At 45.5% G+C, this 24,388-nt stretch overlaps 1 protein-coding gene across 1 annotated transcript in view; it reads left to right on the top strand.

Annotated features, from left to right (window-relative positions):
• The first annotated feature begins 7,676 nt into the window (after nt 1-7,676).
• MST1R (macrophage stimulating 1 receptor) overlaps nt 7,677-24,388 on the top strand; it is a 352,783-nt gene continuing 336,071 nt past the window's right edge. Inside the window, exon 1 of the mRNA XM_069206831.1 lies at nt 7,677-7,884. The gene's annotated coding sequence lies outside the window, so the exon portion shown is untranslated. The remainder of the gene's footprint in view (nt 7,885-24,388) is intronic.

Here is a 24,388-nt window from a genome sequence, read left to right as displayed (position 1 = left end):
ATCCGTGCCCCTGTCAGACAGGTGTACCCCGTCTGCCGCAAAGTTACTGCTCAAGCGTCTACACAGCAGGGTATGTCTAATGAAACCAAAACCGTGCTGCTTCGCAAATTTCTCTAGTGACTTGTTCATTCTCCGCCTTGTCATTTCAAGTGCGGCAGGAGACCTGGCCCCCTACCACACCTCCCTTGGGAGAATCTCTGACCATATTACTTCCCCGCCCTCCATCAGGGCGGCCATTCTGGCCAGGCCATGCGTCATGGCCTGCAACAGCGGGCCCCTCCCCCAAGTGGTTAGGTCATTTCCGCCCAGGTGAATTACAAGAATGTCCGGTTTTGGCCCTTTCTCCCCAACCAGCTGGCGAACTCTAGGTTCAAGCATGGACCATCTCATTCCCGGGGTTCCCCTCCAAGTGAATTTGGTGTTGCTGAAACTGCGCATGCAGCCACTCTCCCTGGCCCGGTGTTCTGCTCTGTCCACCAGAGAGTGACCCATCACCCATACTGTCTTAGCCCCTAAATGGACAAGAAAGTAAGCATTACCACACACTTTATTGACATCATTGATCGCATACGTTCCGCTCACAGCGTTCACATTATATATAACTTGTTTGCAACCTAGGAAAGGCATTCTCTCCCCTGGACCCCGCCTCCCTCGTACCTCATCCAACTGGCCTGATGCGCCACCTGCCCTGCCTGGGGGGAGGGTGGGGGTTGTGGGGGCCTTGAGTGGACACCCCTTAGTGTTCTCCAGAGCGTATGTACAGCTTGTATCTATCGGACTGCCACCTACCGATCCGCTTAATAGCCTCCGCGTGCAAACCTTCTTCGAAAGCCGTGGTGGCAGCACCGATTCTAAAGGAGTGCGTAGACCATTTGTGCCCCTGGTACCCGGCCTTTGCGATTGCTCCCTTCAAGACCCTTCTATATTGGAACTGAGTTAATGGCTGGCCATCCTGGTGAAGCAATAAGTACCCAGGTAGCGAGGGGCGGCATGCTATGTACCTCCTGAGAAGTTCGATCGGGCAGTATCTGGTGTCCCCTAGTACCCGCAAACAAACCACTACACCTTTCCCTTTCTGGTCCGCCTTAGAGCGACGAACCTTTAGTTCCGCCATGTCCAGACCCATCTTGAGATCACCTAAATTCAATGCCCTGTTGGACGTGTCGCTCCTTGACCCCGCCACTAACTCTGAGGTCCTGAAGGCTCCAAAGAAGGCTAGGCAAAATGTGACCCTGAATAAGAGCTCCTCGTACTGCGAGATACAAATGGCTGTGAGTGACCCCACCAAATCCTTGAGCATGTTAATGTCGATGGGCGCCCTTTGGTCGGGTGTCCTCTCCTCCTGTCTAGCCCATCCCTTCAGTGCCGCCCTCAATGGGAAACCTGCGGTCGGGTCCCCCTCTCGCCTCAATTTTGAGAAGTGGGCGATAGCGGGCACGTACCTGGAGACCCATGCGTGTGATTTCCCATTGTCGTTTGCCCATAGTACGAAGCGCTGTACCCTTGTCTCCAGGGGGTCCCCCGCACTCCCAGCCTGCGTTACTGCCGTGAACCTGTTGAAACATGCCTTGTACTTGGCACGGGTCGCGGGGGCCAGTGATAACTCTCCTAGCGCCCCTATCCTTTGCTCCACTGTACCAAGTGCCACCACTCCTCCTTGAACGGCGTCATCTCTGCCATCGCCTGAGGGCATGCCGCCCTGAATTTCGCCCACTGAAAACGAGAAAGAGCATCAGCGGCCACATTCTTGACCCCTTGCACATGACGCGCGCGAAACTCCACATTCCTCAACAGGCAACCCCTGACTAGCCTCTCAACAGTCCTAACAATACTGGGCAGTTCCCGGACTGGCAGTTGATGGCCTGGACCACTGCCATGTTGTCGGACCAGAATGTAATCCTCCTGTTGGCCAACACCTGTGGCCACAGGTAGATGGAGAGGACAATTGGGAACATTTCCAGCACAGTAGTGTTCTTTGTGAGTCCATGCCTTGCCCATGCATTCGGCCATTTCGCCGCACACCACTGCCGGTCTAGTATGACCCCAAACCCCTCCCTTCCTGATGCATCGGTGGAGAGCTGGAGCTGCTGACTGGTGCACCATGCGGTGCGCCACAATAAGGCCCCGTTGAATTCCTCCAAAAATGACAGCCACATGCGCAGATCTTCCTTCAGCCCACCGCCGAGACGCACCATGTGTCGGGGTTTCCTCACCTTTGCTGTCGCCCTTGCTAATCGCCTGGCAAAGATTCTGCCCGCTGGTATGATCCTTGCTGCAAAGTTGAGCCTGCCTAGGAGGCTCTGAATCGTGGCCAACGTTGACTTGTCCCTTCTCAGGACCAGCCGGATGTCGGCCCGCAGCGCCGCAACCTTGTCCTCCGGCAACCGGCACAATCCTGCGGTTGAATCAATTTCAATGCCCAGGAAAGTCAAGCAGTCTGTTGGCCCCTGAGTCTTACCCGGGGCCAATGGCACCCCCAACGTTTGGCTGAGGTGCTCAAATGCACTGAGGGTTGCCTTGCATTCGCCGGAACACGCCCTTCCAATAAAGAGGACGTCGTCAAGGTAGTGCAATGAACTCCCCGGGGGTGTCCCCTCCCTCAGTGCACATTCCAAAAAACAGGCAAAGGTCTCGAACAAAGCACAAGACACTGCGCAACCCATGGGCATGCACATGTCGTAGAAGTATTGGCCAGCCCACTGCATCCCTAGGAAGTGAAAACTGCTCGGGTGGACTGGGAGGAGGCGGAAAGCAGACTCGATGTCAGCCTTTGCCATGAGCGCACCTAAGCCCGCTGCGCGAACCAGGTCGACGGCCTCGTCAAATGATGCATAGCAAACTGAGCATGTGCCCTCCTCGAGGTAGTCGTTTACTGATGACCCTTTGGGGAAAGAGAGGTGGTGGATCAACCTATATTTGCCCTGCTCCTTCTTTGGCACGATCCCCAGAGGTGACACAATAAAATTCGGAAGGGGGGGGCTGGATGAAGGGGCCAGCCACCCTCCCCAATTGACACTCTTTCTCCAGCTTCTCACGCACTACCCCCTGAGCTTCCATGGCAGAGCGCAAGTTATTCGCTCCCCTCGAGAGTGAGGGGCCATCGTACGGGATCCTAAAGCCCTCACTGAAACCTTTAAACAGCAGCTCGCGCTCCGCCGCCCTAGGGTAATCCTTGAGGATCCAGGCCAATGCGTTAAAATCTATGGGCGACGGCGCTACTGTAGTGTGGTGTGACTGAGGATGGTTAGGGCTGCTTGGTACCCGCATACGTACCCATTGCCTTATCGGTCTTGCTCCCCTTGGTGCATTCGGTTGCAGGGTGCCAGCCTGCGCACTTGGAGCAGGTGTGAGTGAATTTGCATGCGGGACCCCAAGAGCATGCCCCGGCGTTGTATGGCCTGCATGAGTTGTTGCTGGACCTATACTGGTATCCCCCTCTCCCCCTCTGCGGGGGCTTCCCTCGAAAGGAGGACCTAAGCTGTTGCTTAAAGTAGAACGCCCTTGCTTGTTTGTGTCTAGAGAAACAGGTTTCGCTGGTTGTTGGTCTGCCGCCATTGCCCATATACTGCACCCAGAGCTCAATCTCGCAGCAGTCACATGCCATCTCGGGTGCCTGCTCCATTTTTTGCCTGAATTCCCTGTCGTAGCACAGCCACCCTGTACCCCCATTCCGGGTATATTCTTCGTATATGACCCTGTTGTATTTGCATAGAGCTGGTCCCTGTTCCGGGAACTTCTCCATGATCACTGTGGACAACATGGCGAATGCCTCAAGCCAATTGTCCATCGATTCCTCTGGCTTGACCTTCCTCTTCCATTTATGCTTCTCCACTTCCTTACTGGGCACGGTTATGTCTGCACCCTCTTTCGCGAAGGTGAGCAGGGAGAAAATATCAATAAATTCCCTGTTCATTATTCTTTCTCTAGCTTCTAGTGGGACCCTCCACGCCAGAGATGACCTCCCAGATAACAGGGGGGGATCGGGCCTCACCACAGTCCCTTTGTCGTTTGTACCTGGTAGCGTGTCTGACGCCGGCCCCACCTGATTCCTAGTCCCCTGCCCCGTGACTAGGCCCTGACTCTGTGGAGGATAGCTCTCGCCCTGGCCCCAAACCTGCCCTGCGCATGCACGCCCACAACCCGCGCCCTGTTCGTCCATGCCCCCGCCTGCCAGCGTCTTCGCTGAGGCCATGAAGTTGTGCATCGCTTCCATCATCTTACCCAGCCCGACCTGCAACCCCTGCCCCGCAGGTCCTGGCGCGGGAGCGCAGCACCCATTGTCTGCAGGCTGGCCAGATTGCCCCTGGTCCCTTCGTAGGTTCTCCCTACTGATCGAAGCCCCAGCCGTGAGGGGCGCCCCACTTGACACAGGCCCCTCCTGCTCCACAATGTCAATGTTTCTACTCAGTACACTGTCCTCCAGGGGGATTGCTGGGACCTCCGGTAAAACGTTCGCCGTTCCGACCTTTTTGGCCGGTTTGAGCTTGTTCCCCGCCATGGCCCTTGGTGGCCGCTTCCGTTTGGCCGGTGCTGTAACACTTTCCACACTCCGTAGACAAAGGCCTGAGTCCGCGGGCTGCACCTCGTCCGTGTTAGCTGCGGCGTTGTCCTTCGACTGCTGCTGGGCACCCTGCGCCGCCACCATCTTCTTTACCCAATCCAGCCCTTTCGCTTGCCCCATGGCCATGAATTTCGCCCAGACCTCGGCCTCTTCCTGGTTCTCCTCGGGGGAAAAAAGCGCCGGCGACCCTTCGACTTCCATCGCAGTGATGTGGTTGTGGGTTAAGGATTTCAGCCTGCAATTGATATAATACACTTCATTATCTTGCACTTTATGTCGCCGCCCTTGTGACTCTCTCGCTCGCCCTTTTTCTTCTCATATCCTTTCTAATCTCTGTCCCCCCATGGAAAAGTGATTAGGTCTTCCCACCGCCAGTTGCCAGGACCTGATCGGTACTTGGCTCCTCGCGCCTAGCTAGAATGAGGGGGGGGGGGGGGTGGGGAGGTGGAACCTACCCACGCGTTTTCCCCTCTTCACCATCTGTTGACTTCCGGCCCCCCACGCCCCCCCACTCGGCGGCCAGTATTCCTGACGAAGATACCCATCCCGGGTCTACGAGGTCCGAATCAGCCATGTATCACTTCATTCTTCCTTCATATAAGCCTACTTTTATATACCATAATTATGTTAATCTATATACACATATATATATGTACATATACATATAAAACTTTTTTTTTTTTTTTTTAATATAGCCCTACGACACTACCACTGCACGAACTCTCTCCCTTAATGCCATACCACCTACCCCTGAGTCATAAAGATTTTACCCTGTAATGGGTTGTAACCTAATCAAAAAAGTTTTTTTTTTTTTTTTTGTAAGCAGTGGCTGGACCCGAATTTACATTGCTCCATCGGCTCGTGCCTTCTGTGCCAAAGAGGCACACAGTCTCTGCATGCCGCACCCTAGCCGTCTACTCCATGATCACCATTTTATTTATTTATTTATTTATTTTTAAATTAAATCTGGTCGGGAGCGCGCATGCGCGGCGACCGGCCGAGCACCGCCCGCCCTAGCCGCGGCCAAATGGCAGCGGCTGGATCGAACCCCTGTTCAGGGGTAGCTTCCTTCATCAAAGGCACTAGCCTTTGCCCCTGCGCCGCATGCCCCAGATGGAAGGCGGCCGAGCCCTGCCCGTACTCGCCGCGCATCGACAGAGCTCAGTAATGGGCTTGTGCAGTGTGGGGCACAGGGCACACAAATTTTCACGTGTGCCGCGCTCTAGATTCCCTTTTTTTTTTTGTTTAAATTGTATTTGCCGAGCGCATGCGCGGCGCGACGGAGCCGGCCTAGGCCCCGCCCACCCTGGCCATGCTCCACGTCCCCGAGCCCCGTTTGCGGCTGGGTGGGGGGCACAGCACGCAGCAGCCGCTGTGCTCCCCTAACCATGTGCCCTCGTCTCATGGAACGGAGACGCGCCCAACTGCCTGCTCAATTCCTAGTGCTGGCCCAGCGCGCCCTATCGAAGCTCCACGCGTCAGATGACGGTAAGCTGCTTAATCTGTTGGGAGGGGGTGGGGGGGTGCGAGAGAAGCGGAGTTATGCCTTTTTTTTTTTTTTTAATATATGCCGCTGTCCTAAATGGCCCGGTCGGCGGGAGGCCCACACTAGGTTCCAACCGCACGCGCTGCCTCAGCAACCCCTCCAATGCGCTCCAAGGCACCCCACCCACCTTAAGTGCCCCAGTGCTCGCCCCCCTCCCAGAAGTCTATAGTCCCCCCGCAACCGCTCAAGACCCCCTTGGTCGCAGGGTTCCTTCCCCACCTACCCCCCCCAGCATCTTCTGACTCACCTTAGTGCTGCTGCTGCCGTCCTCTGGTCACTCCTCGTCCCGCTTGTACCCTGGTTGCGTCCTCCGGTCTCCGCGCCAATTCTGCGACCCCTTGCGCGTTGTTCAGCTAAAGAGGCCCCAGCCCTGTCCAGTCGCCCCTTAAGAGGCCTTGTGGCCTCACTCCTCCTCCATCACACCTTTGGGGGCCATAAACGCGAGGTGGCCCACCCTCCCAGTACGGAGGCCCCTCGGGCTCATCTCTACCAGGCGGGGGAGCGACGCTAGGATGCTGTCCGCCTTAAAGACGCCCTATGTGTGTCGCGGCCATCCACATGCACTCTAATGGAGTGTTTAACAAAAAAAAAAAAGCAGCAACAGAAATGTAAACAGTAGAAGGTCACAAGTAACGAGGCTATAGAGGAAGGAATACCCACACATGCTTAAGAATAAAAAGCAAGCAAATAAGAGCCACAATAAAGCCAACCCAGTGATAGACAATGGGCGGGCTGTAAGCACACTGTAGGCTGACAGTCGGTTTTTCTTCAGACAGTTTGTGTTACCTAGTAGGCAAAACCTAAAAAGCATGGGCAAATCATTCCTTATAGATCCCACCCACTTTGACCTGTGTCAAAGGGTAGTATTCCAACTCGTTATTCTTTTGCCCACCATCCCACCTCAGTTTGGACCCAGCCATATGCAAATCATCCTTGATCCTGCTCCAATGAAAGCAATCCAGCCCAAACAACCAGCTCAAATCCACCTCCCACATGGTGCCCCCAGGGTGGCTATCCTTTGCATTGAGGGGTGCAAAGCCCTGACACCAACCCCCAGTTCCAGAAAGTAAAGTGATTTGGGTTAAAAATCCAAGACTAGATTTCACAATAAAAATAACACAGCTTGAAACTTCTCACTCAATGAGCCTGAGTCTCCCACATCTCTCCGTGTGGCGCTTATTTAGAGAGTAATGTTCTAACCTCTTGATTATCTTGTTTCGTCAAAATATGGTTAGGGCAAGCCACAAACCCGTTACGGTCAAATTCAGTGGCATAGTAAAATACGATTTCCTTATGAGGGCAAACACATTTGAACCCTCTGAAGAAGGCATTCTCCGTGCCCTCGGCAAGTTCAGTGGAATCTCGTTATAGAAAGGAAAGCTCACTAGAGAGTGGACGCTTGTGCTTTAAGATGCTTTTAAGAAACCAAGTCCCAAGGAAGGAAAGGCTTGCGGCACAATGTCCGGACACTTCCGTCTCAGAGGTAGCAGCACACATGCCCTTCGGGAGCGCTGTGGGCCACGTGTTTCAAAGAAAACATCTCAGACCTGCCCGTCTGTTTGTGTTGGGGCTGGGAGCGGTCGCCCGGGGGAGGACGGCACAGGAGGTTGTGCAAGCTCTGGGTGAGGAGGAGGGTGGAAGAAACCCAGGCCGCTCCCTCCCGAGCTCACTCAGCTGCTCTTCAAGCATAACCCGGCCAGTGAGAGCCGTTCCGCCCGCCCTGGACGAGGGGCTTTGGTTCAGGAAGCAGAGGCCCCGTGTGAACCCGGAGACCAAGGTGAGAGGTCAGAGTCCGAGGGGTGGAGAGGGGGGGCTCCGCGGAGCAATGTGTACAGTTTATTTAACGCGGTATAGAAACTCTCATGGGAATGTACAGGTCTGTCGATATTCTGATGAGAAGGGCAACGAGTAATGATTTAATTTAATACATTAATAGGAATAATAGAGGGGCGAGGGGAATCATTAGTTCTATTAAAAAAACATGTCTAAAAAAGTGGGGAGTGCTTGGCAAGTGAGTAAATCATTTTTGAGTTCCTGTCACCGGAGCTGGGGATACAAACACGTCAGAGAGATTTAGAAAACGCGAGGAATGTCGATATATTTAAATTAAGAAAAACATTGCATTAGTGGAATTTCCATGCGAGCTTGGTTGCAAAAAAAAAAAAAAGGTTTTCACTATAGTTTCTTAATTTGAAACTTGGGCATTTAATTATATAAGGGCTGAAAATATACTAAACAAGTTACTCTTACAACCAAAGGTTGGAATGAGTTGGCTGCGCGCACCTACCGTGCTCTCCTTCGGATTTCCCCGAGCTTCGTATATATATACATCGGGATTATACGTTTATATTTGTGATAAAGGGTCGTCCTTTTGATCAATGTGTAACTTTGTTGTGACAAAGAAGAAACGTTTTTCAGGTGTGCATTCCAGCGGCCGTATGGACCTGAAAGAAGTTGGAGTTTGGAACGTGTTACCATGTGGGGACACTGGGCGGTTCTTGGCCTGGGTAGGTGCGTGAACTTCCTTCTTCACGATATACCCGACCAACGGGTTCAGTGCACACCGAAGACATGCATGTGTATTTCTAAACATGCTGTTTAGTAAAAAAGCTCAATGCACGTGACAAGCAGTTAACTGCCGGGGATTACACGGTGTGGTGTGGCTGATTGGAGAAGCTCGATTAGCAACCCTGCGTGCATATCCCTACACACGTTTGGATAAATAGGCCTGTTTACTGGGCATTTACCACAAACGAATCTCCCTTGATATGATCAATTACCAGGTGTTTATAATTATCTAACGTAATGCTAGTCTGCAGCGGGAACTCAAGTTGCCACGTGCCAGTCTTGGGTAGTTTGCCCATTCTTACTTCTTTAACTAAACTACGCACCTAGGGATTTGCGGTCCTCAGGTTAATTAAAGTTAAATTTGCAAGAATGCAAAGAATACAACCAGGACTGGCTAGCCTCATTCGACCAGCAAGAGATAACTTGACAGCACTGGATATATATATATATATATATATATATATATATATATATATATATATATATATATATATATTTATTATTATTTTTTTTTTATTTTTTTTTACTTTGGGGGCTAAAAATGTGAGTTATCCTGCTTGGAATAGATCCTATGACCGTCTCCAACTTGACCCCTTATTTTCAGGTTATCTATACTCCAGGCGCACTGCTGAAAAAAAGGTGATACAGCTAAATTGTAAACCAGACAATAATTATTTACCTAGATTTGGGATCCAGGACGTGTTGTACCAGTGAAATTGGGTTGGTGCAATTTGCTGACACAAGGACACGTCCAGTGGCACCCGCACTTTGTGTTTTTTTTTCATTTAGTGCAGCAATTTACAGGAGCGCAGACGCCTCGTATTTTCATTTCCAGATGGGACTAACACATGTGCCGTACTCGCGAAGATCGTCAGCACTCCTGTTTGAGTCTCATCCAGGCTGGGATCCACTGCAGTCTAACATCTTGATGCCAAGCTTTTTTTTGTTTTGATAACTAAACTATTATTTTTAGAAAAACAACAACAGTATGTCACATTATTATAATAATACATCATGGTGTAAAGGTCCAGGACTACACCATTGTGTTATTGATGGCATTTGTACGCCTGGTCCCCTTAATAATGAGGTGTCTGCACGTGTTGATTGGTTAATTGAAAAACTCTTACTTGTTCGACTGGTGCAAGTCTAATTTTTGATTTGAAACTCGTCGGTATCCTGCAACTTATGATCAGATTTTTTTGGACTGCCAACTTGTCGGCTGCCAAGAGAGTATCAAAACGAGGGACTGGCGTTTGCATGCTCTACCTTGTATGCTCCTTAGTGTAAAGTGAAAATTGAGACGACATGTCCAAGCATGTATTTAAAAAGCTAGAGCTGGCAAAGATGACCTTAATAGCAAAGAGCTGCTCTGCTGTTTAGTCCTTTTGTATGGAAAATAGTTGCCAATGCCTTTAGGAACTCATACTTACTGTGACCCAGCCCTACCGGTTTCTTGGGGGCATGGCTCTTTTTGGAAATTGGCAGATTTCCATCTATACCATATACGTTTCATACTGTGCTCTCAATGATGGACTTTGACATGTTCCAGTATTTACCAATTTTTTTTCGCCGTCTCGTCGGAAAAGTGGTTGCAATCTGTGCCAGTTTGTCTAGGCCTTTTCTTCCACAATCCTCACTGTTTTCCCCTTGCACCACAGGAGGAAACAAATGGGCACATTCTTCTGTAAGAGGATTTCAGTTCCCTGCAAATATCGAAGGCTCATTGTCTTTACATTCAAACAAAAGAGTAGTGATATTCAATATATTTAATACATTAACTGGTCAGAAAAATGATAGTATTGTATCATCAATTATCGGCCATCTCACTTAGGTGTCATGGCGCTTAAATTGGATTTTCTTTCCCAGAAAATGGTACTCCTCTTTTTTTATTGACCTCATTAAGATGCTCAACTGAGCCCACCCTGCTGACATTTGACCATGTAATCCCAAGGTTTTTCGAAATTCTCTGCAGCAGGTGCAGCAACCTGCTATACTCTTACTCACGTTAGATCTCCAAGTTTCTTAAACATTTTCTTACAAATTATTTAAAAAATTGTAATTTTCAGAAGTTCTTCTTTAAAGTTGAAAACTTAAGAAGATTTCACTTTAAGGTTATCTTTGGCTTACATAAATTGCAGAGATGGATGTTTGGTCAACAGAAGACAAATCAAAAATGTAATTGTGATTAGAAGGTGCTGTGGGACTATGGTCTTAACTTCCACAAAAGCAGAGGCTGTCCGATGGAAAGTAAATTTTACGACATTGTGAAAATCCCTAAACCAGTAAAAAGTTGATACTGTGGTTGGAATTCGTAAGGCTAAGTGTTAATATGGACAAGGGCAATACATTTTACAGCTGAATTATTGATTTAATCCTTTCAGGGGTGTTTTATGTATGCATCACTATTCGTATCGCACAAACCTATGTGGGAAACAATAGAGTGCTGTATATTCTGAGGCTGATGTGAGACATACAAAATTGCAAATATCTAGTGGGTAATGTACATCTCGGAATTACACAAATACATTAGCTTTCACAAACTTGCAGCTGTATTTTAAGATTCACCAAAGATCACACAACTTTCAGTCAAGGCTAGGATTTGAACCCAGGTGCTTGATGTTCAAGGCTGGTGTACGTGTTCCACAGTTGATAGCTTAGCCACATCATTTCTAATTGGGTTCAGAACTTGGCACAAAATTCTATGTGAGACCTCACCACCGATCTCTTGTTATTTGGAGATGTGGCCTCTGGGCCTATGATACTACAGACGTTTAGTTCAAGTTGATCTTGAACTATTAAACTTGAGCTACTTCAGGCGTGGTCTTCTCAGCAATGTGTAAAACCTAGATAGAAAAGAAAAAAGTTGTTGAGTGGCTAAATTGTACAACTTAAAACATGAATATGAGGGTTCCACATCTGCACCAGGCTTTAGCAAAGAATTATGTGATTCTGGGCCTGTCACGTAAGTTCTGTGCCTGAAACAGTACACGTAGAATGCAATGTACTGCAGAAGGTTCTGCTTGCTATTGTGCCTATCTGATGTTCCCACCCATATCCCAATCATATGCTGCTTTCTGTAATCTAGTGTCAACATACTGTTCTTTGTAGAGTAGCACCTTGTGTTCAGTACGCTGCAGCGGAAGTGTAAAATGTCCTCTGTAGAAGTGCTCTACTGTTTTTAGGTGTTCCATGCTACATTATTTTTTACTTTTCACTTGCAGGCCACCGTATATGGGGTCGAAACCTATTTCCTCTTTGGTGCGATTTGAGCCTTAGTTTTTGTTTAGTTTTCTGGTTAAAGCGCCAAGATGGCATAGAGCAATTGCTGTGCTTATAAACCACTCACTAAAGGCCCCTACTTTCATCCTCCCTCTCTAGATATCGCTTCCTGAAGCACATGCATCAATACTTTACATCTTTTATCTTAAATTTTTGAAACCACAACTTATTTTCTCCCTTTGTCTCTTGAGTGTAAGCCTTGCTATTGCAGATCTTTCTGCAGCTTGTGGTACCCTTAAGTCCCCCGTATTTAAGAAGAGCCACAGGGCAACTGATAGTTGTCCTGATTAGGAGAGGCGCAACTTTTGATGGTGAACTGTACCCTGCTAACTGCCCCAGACACCAGTATGAGCACTGTGTGAAGGCAGTGAGGTTGCACACTGTCTGGCATGAACACATTAGTCCTCCCCGGTGCATTTTACTAGATGTAGTAACAAATATTCTTTACTCACAAGAAGCTATGGTTACTTAAACATTATTAATTAGCCAGTGCTTGGTAGGTTTTGCCACGTGGTACTTCCGTAACCACCAGAGGGCAAAGACTTGCTGGGAGACATGTTTTCATGCTACAGTATCGGTGGTAAATTAGTGCCTAACTAGCTCTTAAGGGCTTGTACATTGTAGTTCAACTCATATACTGCTCTCTTCAAGCAACTAGGGTAGTATAAAATTCTTGCACCTGATGCCTTAGCAGTCCAGAGTCTATGGAACTTGGCTCCCTACCTCCAAGACCCCAGGTACCAAATCAGGGTGGCAAACAGCCCTGTATTTGAGGAGTTAACAGTTGTTGGCGTGACTGCACTTTTTGAAGGCTGAACATGTATTTGTTTTTCGTTTTAGGTTAATATAGTACTTATAATTAATTCTTATTTCTGTTTTACAAGTCGATAGAAAGAAAACGTTTACACTTCACTACAGAATTGAACTCAAAAATATATTCATTAATTTTTCCATGGTAGGTGGTTTCAAGTAGAGCAGACAGTGCCCAGTTGTTTCAGGGCACTTTCCAAATATGCATATATGTATTTGTTTGCCTGTCTGTCTGTCTGTCTGTCTGTCTGTCTGTCTGTCTGTCTATCTGTCCAACTTTCGTTCTTTTCTAGGTAGGATTAAATACCTTTATATAGAAAGTATTTTAAAAACAACCAGTGAGAGCCTTTTACATTCATTTAATTTTCGTTTCTACTTTTAGTGTGGTTATTTATCATAGCTAACAGTTTATGAATACATAAAAGCCGCTGTGTTGAGGAGTATGAGACATTTGGAAATGTTGCTTCGAGATAGCAGGATTGCATTTGCTATTCTCAAAGTCTAACCAAGCAGAATTACGGATTAGAAGGATGCTTTATTTACATTATGGTCGAGAGATAGTGTTTTAAATCTTTTGTCAAAGCAGGGAGAGAAGTGCTGATGCAGAAGCGAGCCCATATTTTAGGGCTTGACCTGAAAGTAACTGAGAAATAGTATGCTCTTTCCTGAAGAATTGTCTTGGACACCAAAGACAAATAGCCCCTTACCCCTGAACTTTCCAGTTTCTACTAAGGAGAGGGGGAGCCAGTATGTACGATTTTGCAATGTGGTCAAATCACAGGGTTCTGGAAACTAGATTGGTAGTGGTGTGGGGCAAGTTGCATCTGTGCATCACAGGGAGTAGAGAATTGCTGCTGTATAGGAAGCACTAGGGATTGAACAATTGCTTTGAGATGTATTCAGGGATATACAATGGTGTACCTCGCAGATGACTTGAATCAAACTGTGCATTTTTGGCTATGTTGCATACTTGGGTGCCTAGATTAAATAACTTGACGAGGATGAAACCAAGAGATGTAGTGCATTTAGCAGTCGAGTATGTTGGAGGAGTCAAGCCATGATTGGACAGATAGCGCAGCAGGAGGAGAAAAGTTTAGCTGTAGCACAGTTTTCCTGAGATTTGATCAAAGATAGTAATAAATCATTCCATCAGGTTAAAATTCCCAAGGTTTGGGTATAGACATGCGAAATTGTCAGGTGATTAAACATGTACACCTCTGTAAACAACTTAATAATGACATGTTCGAATTATGGCGTAGATTGAGTTGAAGAATGGATCATTGGGGGACAACTTGGATGAGATATTTGGGTAGGAAAAGGAAACTCATTTGTATCCTCCTGGAATGGGTGTTTGGCCAAATAGGAGGAGAACCTATTAAAGATATTTTCGTATATACTCATTTGGTCCTTAAAAGACATGTGCTTTTATGTATCAAAGACCGCAGATAAAGCTAATAGGATCTGCAGGCAGGATTCCACAATGTCACAACATCATCCTCCTCATAATGATTCTTTTTCCGGGTAATTAGGCTCATACAGACCTCCCTGGTATAGTCCTTCGTCACACACACGAGGATTTGTTCTGTTTTCACTAATGTGGCCCTAATGACTCCAGCAACACGTTTGAAATACAGGACATTGGTGTCAGAATGACACGTTTACCATAACCAAACTGTTACATTCAGTGTCTATGTAAGAAAACAATGATAACATCCATGACCTATGTACTGTTACAGGTATTATGTACAACGTTTTTTTATCAGCATGTTACATTACTAAATAAGGTCTGCACTACATCTGCCTTGATCTTTTTTCCTGGTCATTTAGTCCTCAGACTCGGTTTGATATATTTGGTATGAATTTGTCCTTGTGGAATATGACTGCTCGCGAGTGATTTGAGAAAATTTTGGCCCAAATCTGCATCAAGTTACGAATGTGTCTTACATCTCCCCAAACATTGTAGACCGGTGGAAAGGGGCTGACCTCATTGGAAAAAAGCAATTTGCACAAAAAAATAAAACCCCGAGTCCCAACGTTCCAAAAATAATGACACTGCCGCACAAAACAGGCTTGCACTAAAATTAACTACAAAATGCAATATTTGCCAATAGAAAATCAAAATCCTCTGGTTGAACTTCCTTAATTTGCTTTACGGCAAATCACAAAGAAGGTAAATGGATTATGCATTTCTTTGTGATTCAAAGGCTGATGTCAATACATGTGCATTTCTACTGATCACTGGAATTATAAATAACCGGAGTAATGTAATTGACAACCCTGTGGGTGACAACTGAAATTTGATTCCCATTTTGATTTCCCCCCTTGGAATGTTTCCAACCCTTAGGTCAAGAGGGGAGCGTCTCCTTAGAAGCATGTCACCACAGGCTTAGCAGGGACTCTCCTGGTGCGCTCGGGCTGACTCGCTCTCACGACCCCTCCAAGGGTGACGTCAGCGCGCAGGCTTCAGGGGGACGCTGCCATTGCGTCTGCCGACAATAAACATTATTATTAGCTGCGTGTCTCTACTTTTTGGCAGATTTTTACGGCCTGGCTTGTTAGAAGTCCAGCCGTGCCGTGTCTTGACGGCATGGAAGTCCTTTATTTTAATTTTATTTTTTTGCAGGGCCTCCCTGAGGGCAGTGAGGGATTTTGTCTGCCTGCTAATCATATGCAGGTATTTGCCATTAGGAGGCTTCCAGGTGTGCTTTTCTACCGCCCCTCCTTCCTCCAGGGTAGGGTTGAAAGCCTGGAAGGGGGCATGCAAAGACTATGGTATTTTATTGTCTTTTTGTTGTGTATTTTTTTCTTGACACGTAGCTCTTAAAGTCGGTAGGCCAGCTCAACCGGTTAAAAGTTCTGTTATAGAACCACCTGCAAACCTACCTTGTCCCCAGCATCAATTTCAGTGCACTTTAGTTAATCTAGAAGAATTCACACTTTACGATTAGATGTTTAGAATGGCATGCACTCCTCACTTTCTAGGATTGCACACTTTCCTTTTGCTAGAGCAGCTCGCGTGCAGCCAAGGGTTTTCGGTGAAGAAAAGAGCGCGCCTGTCAGGAATAGGGTTGATTTCTCTTTCTAGGGCAGCGTATACTTCTGTCTAGAGTAGCTCACGTTTACATCTTTTTCGTTTAGAATATCGCAAACGACTTGGTCGAGAATAGCAGTTACTTCTTTCTACTGAAGCACACATTTCTCTATAGCATCACACGCTTATGTTTAGAATAGTGTCATTTGTCTCTATATGGCTTTATAGAATAATGTGCAGATCGGGTGGTGTTAAACAAAAAAAATAGCAAAGCACACACTCCTGTCTGGAATGGCGCACATTTCTCACAGTATACTTCTGCCTGTGTAGTAAAGCCACCAGCAAACACCACGGAGTCCCTGTTGGAGCGACGGAAGCCCAAGCCCTGCAGGCATTGCAAGGCCGTGAGTAAACAGTGCGTGAGTCCAGCTGGGAGGAAAAACACACCTCAGCAGTGGATCTGCGGGTAATTTAGTTGCCATTAAGGTGAAACAAATGAGTATTAAAATATCTAATACGTAAGCAGTTTAAAGGCCGACACACCATCTCGTAGCCAAACATCTTTCATCTAATCATGGGTCTATCAGCGAAGACCTTAGATGATGTCTCTTTCTCAACTTTCCAATTTCATACCCGACAGCCTGATTGCTTAACCATCCCACCTGTCCACTCACATGCTTTCATCTCACGTGTAATACCATCTCGCACCTCTTTCTCGCAACTCTGCTTATGTCCAACCAAGTGACCTGCGCTACATTCTTCTACAGGGATTAGCAAGAAGCAATAACTTGCTTTCTACGATTGGTAGTCCCAGTTCATCTACATTGCTTGAAAATGCCCATTATACTGGTTTGTTTAAGAAAAACTGGACATGAATAGGATTTGTCTGGTGACAGGGAATTGATATAGATCTTACTTTTTAAATTTCTAAATCAACAAATGCTAATTAAAAGAAAGTGAAAGGTCTCGTTTGCTCATGGTATGTATTGTTCCCGGGCGTGCAGCTACTGCCTTTCCAACACTCAAAGTGTGCACATTGTGGAAAGATACATCCTTTCTTTGTCATCGGCTCAAATATTTACATCCTGTCTTTGGCACCGAGCAGCTGAAAGAACCCTGTTCACACTGTAACCAAACAGTATTAAAGTTATGTATAAATAGATGCACGTAGGCCAGTTCCTGCCACATCAATGCTTGCCCAAACTGAATGTGACTCAATGGAAATACTTAAGTGGTTATCACATTTGTTAGAAATAGGTATGCACTTTTTAAATAATATGTGTGTCGTTTGCTAGATTATACTTATTTTATGGAATACATTTCAGCGGTATTGGAAATACTTTTTCTCTTAAAGGGTATAACTCACCCAGAAAAGTTACATGAACTACCAGTTTCACTAGAAAATGCCTCTTTGCGTGACATTTTCCTCCTAAACCAATCTCCTGCAGGTTAAGAAACAAGTGAAAATTCGGATTGTGCAGAAAGTTGAAAATATTGTTAAATTAACTAGGTTTACATTTGGACGGAGCTCTAAATTACCTATTAAGGTCCAGGTGAAATGGAGACTGTAAAGATAAAGGATGCATAGTCATTCTATGTTTATGGTATATATATTTTTTTTTTAATCCTACTGCAAAGACATACAGACTCACAGATTCAATGTATGCAGCCTAAATGTCAACCATACTTGTACATCATCCTTATAGAATAACATCTTCCCTTAGATTTTTCAATCCAGCCAAACGCTCTTGACACTTAATGATGGACAATGTTTATTTACCACGCAGACATCAGATCTAGCATATTTGGGGACAAGTGCTTTGTTAGTGGAATTTAGTGGCACAGTAGCATTTTTAGAAGGAGATTTATATGCAGGATACCTATTATGGGCGTCCTATTTATGGTCGAGCGCGCAAGCGCTCTGGCCTGTTGTAATCTCTCTGTGGGCTTTTAACTACGCCCACTCCTACTATTCATTGTTTGTTGTGCTTGTTTAAAATGCTTCATTTGTATTGGTGCATTTTGTGAAATGTCCCTCCATTGTGTGCTGAGTTCCCTCCTAGGCGATTTCACTAAGTGAACATTTTCCTTTCTAGACATTCACGCAGGGAGCCAATAACTCTTGCACTCACGCTCATGGCAGCGGTGACTTGCTTATGTCAACTGTTTTTACTTTTCATTTTCAACTTATGTGGCAAGAAAAATCCAGTTAGGAATTTACAACGCTAATAGCTCTAACTCAGGCAAATGAAAGACCCGTTGCGTTGCCAATGCCTGTTCTGAGTCTGCTTTTTCATTACCTGTATGCAGGTACGGCAGTTAGTATTTACTGAGGTCTCAACATTTTCAGGTCCATGTGTGCGTATCCATCCATTCCATGTGTGTTTGGGTCCCGGTGGCTTGTTTATGCTCTTATAATGTCAGGACTATCTATAAGCACTATGCAAAGAAACATTTTGACTGGATCAGATACTGAAGCATGGATCTCAGCATTTTGAGAGCTTTGTATCAATACTTTTTATCAGGAAGAGGAGGACTTTCATAGTATTCTACGAACATGATACATGCTCACCCCCTTTACCGCAGCAATTTTTTTTGTATTTTTGTAGATTGATTATAGATCTGATTACTTCATTTTTTTTGGAAGAAATTGGTTCTTGACCAAATAATTGACACCAATAAATCGTTGGGGGGGGGGGAGAACTCCTTCTGTCTTGCAGTTTTCCATTCTCAGAGGAAGATCTGGGGCACTGATGTCCTTGCTAATCGTCCATTAACAATATATGTTTGCTACCTTTCTTAAAACCAATCCTACCAAAATATAGCTTGCACGTACCACCTAGACGTTTCCTGCTGTATGGCTCCCGGTAATGCCCTCCACTGCCAAAGTAATCTGCACCATGGGCATTTACATAGACTCTTGTCTGCCTTGAATACCTCAGAGTCGAAAGGGTCCACCAACAGTTTTGTTCATTTGAAAATTACAAAGAGAATGCTGTCTTGTATGTAAGTGCAGTTTCATATGCCAGTGATAAATGGCTGTGATAAGTGTCCTAATTAAGTCTAGGCTAGATTTAGTAGTACTTTCAATTTGGTCGCCCATTCTATACCCTGCTTCATCTCCAGCAGAATATTAAGGATCCTGCTAATGAGACTACAACCAGTGCTCTCTGGATGGCAACATATCAGGCCCTTTCTTGGATCCTGTCACTGGTTAATTATTTTCAGAAGGACCTGTTTCAAGGCTTTAACAATTGGTTATAAAGTGACCTATCAGAACACTCCTGACTTTAGCAACCGCATTTAAGTAGTATTCTTCGGGGAGATGTCCAGGTAAGTCAGTCTTTATGGTTACAAAGTTAGACTTAGGATCCTTTGTGATAGGGTTTTTCCATCACCCCACCCAGGGCTGGAACATTCCGTGTTTCGCTCTGCTCTAAGTCTGATTTGTTCAGTTTAAAAAAATTACTTGGAACAGTTGGCTGATCAATTAACTTTTCCATGTTATTATGGTTTTCATGTGGTGTTGCATTTTTTAAAATATTTTTTCCTCCTCTCGGTTTTAGTATCTGTTCCATCGTGTCCTGCAAAAAGAAGTTTTATGTACCTGTGCATAAAAAGATAAACATGACTTAATTTAAAGTACGTTTGTCGCTTGGCATATTAAGAGCTTCCCATTATAAATGTAAGGCTAAAAGAAAGTTGAGCAAATAATGTCCAGCTGGAATTGGAAATGAAATTAACTTAGTTGACATCTACATTTCCAAGCTTTTTTGTAGCCAGTGTTAAAGGCTTGTGTCAAGATTATCTGACAACCAGTGCTTAATTTGTAAATAAAAAGGTGCCGGTGCCCAAAGCCCTCCTTATAAACACGCGGCTGCTGCAATTCAATGTGTGAACATGGAATACTAAGGCGGCGTACTTCTGAAGCCATCGCGGGCCTCTTCAATCCATATAAAGCCACTCCCTTCCCCTTCAGCTCACTCTTGCAGCTTTCTACTTTCTCCCCTTGTGACGCTTATTCGTTTTTCTCTTCCTCGGTCTTTCCCATATGTGTTTTTTGCTCGCAGCAAATGCTTGAGGCAGAAGAATAAGCCCGGCCCTCAAAAATAAGTGCCGGTGCTCAGCACCGGAAGCAACAAGCACAAATTAAGCACTGCTGACAACAAATGTCACAATGATTGCTCACAAGTGGGTGAATTTCTTCATGCCGTTTTTAGGTCAAGCCTACAAAGTGTGGTTACAAAGACCCGTTGTGGGCTCAAAGAGGGTTTACATGGACATATAGCCCACCTGTTGCTTAGAATTATTGGCTTTATTATCTCTCTCCTTTGCTCTTCTGTCTTGTTTTTTCTTCCTCTGGAGCATTGCCTCTTCATATTCTCTGATTGTCTGTCTGTTCTGTCTTTTACTGTTGGCTTTAAGCAAACTATTTTTTTTCTTTTACCCTAAGTTCTCCATGTGAGTATGCGTTTTCCAGCTATCTCCCACTTGTGCTTCTCTCACACTCAGCTGCCCTCATGTTCCTGTCTGTCTCTCCTCTGCTACTCTGCCCCCCTCTTGGGCTCTTGGTGTGGCTCTCTCTTGCCCATGCACGTCTCTCCCTTCACCTGTGCTGCTATTGCTTTGTCGCACCCATGTACTTCTCTCCCTCTCCCGCACTTGTGTTGCTGTCTCTGGCTTGTGTAATGTCTGTCCATACAAGCTCCATGTTGGTCTTTCATGTCCGTGTTTTTCTCCCTTTGCCTTTTTCTTGATCTTTTCTGTGCTTTCCTGCCACCTTTCATGTTGCTTCCCCCGCCTACTCTCCCGTCCTTCTCCTCTTTGGTAAATTTTAGGAAAAGCGCTTTCGCACCATGTCATTTTTGTGTGCCTCAAATATGATGTGGCCACAGTCACTTCATCGCTATTACGTTTTCTTTTCTTAAGCAATGCTTCACAACATTGCCAAAAGCCTTTGGCAAACCCATTAAGTCTAAAAGCCGAGACCTATTTACTTTGCCAGTGCTTACTATAGGTTGAGTGAACTTCTTGAATGTCTAGGAAAAATGTGTGAGATTGACCCACCCATGAGTGTGTGCAGTGAATACAAACTTGGTAAAACAGAATAAAGGGGTCACCTCACCTCAAGGTGATGGAAAGTTTGAGAGTTCACCAAACATCCCAAAGTGTGCTTGATTTGAGCTGGTTCTGTTATGATTCACAAATTACTACTTTGTCTTTTCATGTTGTGAAAGGTCTCATAGACACTGAGTTGGAAAAAGTGAATAAAGAACGAGGCTTGCATAATATGTTAGTGGATGTCTAGAAGAAAGAAGTAAGCTTCTGTGGGGAGAGGGACATAGAATGAGCCTATATCAAACATATATATTGGTTCAGGTCCCAGTTCTTGCCTGTATCTACTTTCATGGCAGACGGGAGGAATTACATTCATTTCTAAGAAGGGAGACCCAGATAACAAATATTCTTCTAATCATGTCAACTACTACATGAAAGAGAAAGTTTTGTATCTCGGATTACCTGCATTCATGAGTGTAGGAGCCAAAAGTCTTGAAGCATCTCTTTGCCCTTGATTAGATCAATGTTTTGAGTTTGTCAACTACACTGAAACACGGAGCTGCAGGAGAAGATATCTTTCCTTGCTGCGTGATGCAAACATCTATTTTAGATGTGGCACTAAAGTAAACTGTGGTGCTTCACCAGGGAACTTTAGCTTCGATTTAAGCTGCTGTGCATCGACAGCACTGCAATTGTCAGAATCGGGACACCTGACTTTCTAATAAGGCAAGACTTCTTCTTTAACTTCTAACAATAAACACCTGTCCACCCATATGTGGAGTGCTTGATTTCCCCAGCCTACACCTCTACTCTAGTAGCATATGAATAACTGCATACCTCTCCAATTTGATGTGAGATCTATTGTTTTGTACTTGTACAATTCCTATCCTTTGCACAACACCAACTTTAGAGGGCCTGGTCCCGAATGCACCAATCCCATGATATTATCAAACCTCAGCTACTCTTTCATTCATTTAATTCATACAACGAGCAAAAACAGGGATCATGAGATTGACATATCATGAGCAATGAACAACACACAAAATGTTTTTGCGAAGTCCAGTAACACGATAAGGATGAGTTTGAGACATTGGATCATATAGTTGTAGATAAAAAGATTGTTGCATGATGAAGTTACATAGCCATTAAAGGACCTGTCGATGTGTTCTTTTCTGGGAGTAACTTTTTGAAGGCTAACACAGTGTTAGTGTTGTAGCGACCTAAATGTTTTTCATTGTGAAGGTTTGTCTCTAAAGGTATTTCCCTGTTCGAATTTATTAGTAGAAAAATAATCTAATTTAGAGTAATTTGGTCTTCCAAGGAATATTGAGTAATAGTTTAGTTTGGACTCTAATACTTCAATACTTTTATGGCGAAGCTGTAGCGTCTCAAGAGGATGAAAAGATATGATTCTCTAAGGAGGACCTGGAGTGGTTCAGCTCGGAAGAACTTCTTCAAGGGAAGGTTCATAGATTGTGAATGCAGAAAGACAAATTAACTACGTTTAAATGTAAAAATTAATACCAGTTGCTCGAAAGGAGCTCTCTCTATGGTCTCTCTTATTGTATTATTACGTTTGCATAGGATCTCATACGCCTAACAAGGATCCAAATGCTTATGGCAAAGGAATAATAAGCTACTGTGTTCCTTGTGTTTGTTTGGCAGTTTGTGTGTTTATTGAGTCCTGCCTGGGAAGGGTTTTGTGGAGTGCATGAGGTTCTGACAAAATTCCATATGTGTTGTTGTGCACTTGTAGCAGTGCTTCTTCAGAGTTCATTGACGCGGTATGTTGGAAATGGCCCTTTCTGCAGGGTTAGCCCCAAAGTTTTTGCCTTTCTCCTCCTATTTTTCTAAGCTTCTTTTTGTTGGCTTTAGAACTCTGGGCACTTTACCACTGCTAATCAGTGCTAAAGTGCATGTGTGTTTATCGCTAAAACCTGGTGTAATTGCCTTACACCTGTTTGGCATATTTAATTTACCCATAAGTCCCTTGTAAATTGGTATACCATATACCCAGGGACTGTAAATTAAAAGTTACTAGTTGGCCTGCTGCAGTGATGGTGCCACCAACAGGAGTAGCCTTTCAAACGTATCTCCAGCCTGCAACTGCAGGGCTCATGTGCACAGTTTACTGCCATATTGACTTGGCATTTCAAACTACTTGCTGAAGCCTAAACTCCCCTTTTATTACACCTAAGTCACCCTACGGTAAACCCTAGGTAGCCATATGAGCAGGGTGCTGGGTATATAAAAAGGTATGACATGTACTCTTATGTTTTACATGTCCTAGTAGTGACAAATAGCCTCGTTCGTTTTCCACTACTGTGAGGGCTGCTCCTCTCATAGGTTAGCATTGGGAATTCCCTTATATATTTTTAAGTGGTAATTGCTGATCTGAAAGAAGTAGCATTGGCATGTTTGGTATGTTTGGAAGGATAGTGAGAAATCCTGCTTATTGGTGTAGTTAGATTTTGCATTACCATTTTAGAAATGCCACTTTTAAAGGGTGTGATTTCTCTGTGCTTATAGCTCTAGTGTTTTGCAGCCTGATTCCAATCCACATCCAGGGCAGAGTGACAGTTACATTTTGTGCATACGTTTCAGACAGCCATGACACAGGAAGGGCTGGTTGTGACAGGAGAGGCATCTGCATCCATCTGCATACCAATGGTCTTCCTGGGCTGGGAGAGGGAGATGTAGTTCACACCTTACATGTCAATAGGTTGTGTCCTGCCCTCACACAATGGGCTGATTTACCCCCTACTGATGTCTGGAGCCAGGGCTGGGTTGAAAGGGGTTGTGTTACACCTGAAAGGGTTCCTTTGAAGTCAGCCATTATATCATACATTTTTTAGTGTAAGTACAGGGGCTTTAACCCCATGTTTTCAGACACTTCTGGACCTACAACTAGACTCTGTCAGAAGGACAGTGGTGCTGCTCAAAGGACTCAACTGGACTGCTTTTCTGCTTGTTGCCTTGCTTCCTACTGCTCCCTCACTCTGTTGGAAGGACTCTCCCTTTCCACCTCAAGTGATTTCCAAGGGTTCATTGTTCCCAAGACTGAGGGGCATCATGGACTTGAACCATCTGCACATGGACTCTACAAGCTGTGAGTCTGCCCTTTCTTGGAAGTGGGCCTAAGGTGCTCTACCTTCTGTGCTGCTCATTGGAACTTCTGTGAAGCATTACAAAGCCCTGCAAAGCCTCGCTGCACAGCTGTTCGCTCATTTGACCTGACACAAAGCGATGCAAAGCCTCGCCACACAGCTCCCCCAGATCAACGCAGAGCTGTGACAAGCCCTGCAAAGCCTCAGTACACAGCTTCCCCTGATCAATGCAAAGCAATGCCAAGCCTTGCAAGGCCATGTATTTACTGTGTTAATGGTGTGAGTGTGTTGCACAAATCCTTTACACATTCCATCTGGGGATAAAGCTGACTGCTCTGTGCCAGGCTACCAGGGGGTGAGCACAGGTTATCTTTGGTGTATAGTTGACTTCCCCTGACCAGAGTGGTGGGCTACAGTACTAAAATCTA

The sequence above is a fragment of the Pleurodeles waltl genome, chromosome 9 (genome assembly GCF_031143425.1).
Source record: "Pleurodeles waltl isolate 20211129_DDA chromosome 9, aPleWal1.hap1.20221129, whole genome shotgun sequence".
Classification (NCBI taxonomy): domain Eukaryota; kingdom Metazoa; phylum Chordata; class Amphibia; order Caudata; family Salamandridae; genus Pleurodeles; species Pleurodeles waltl.
This window is presented reverse-complemented; position numbering and strand designations above follow the sequence as displayed.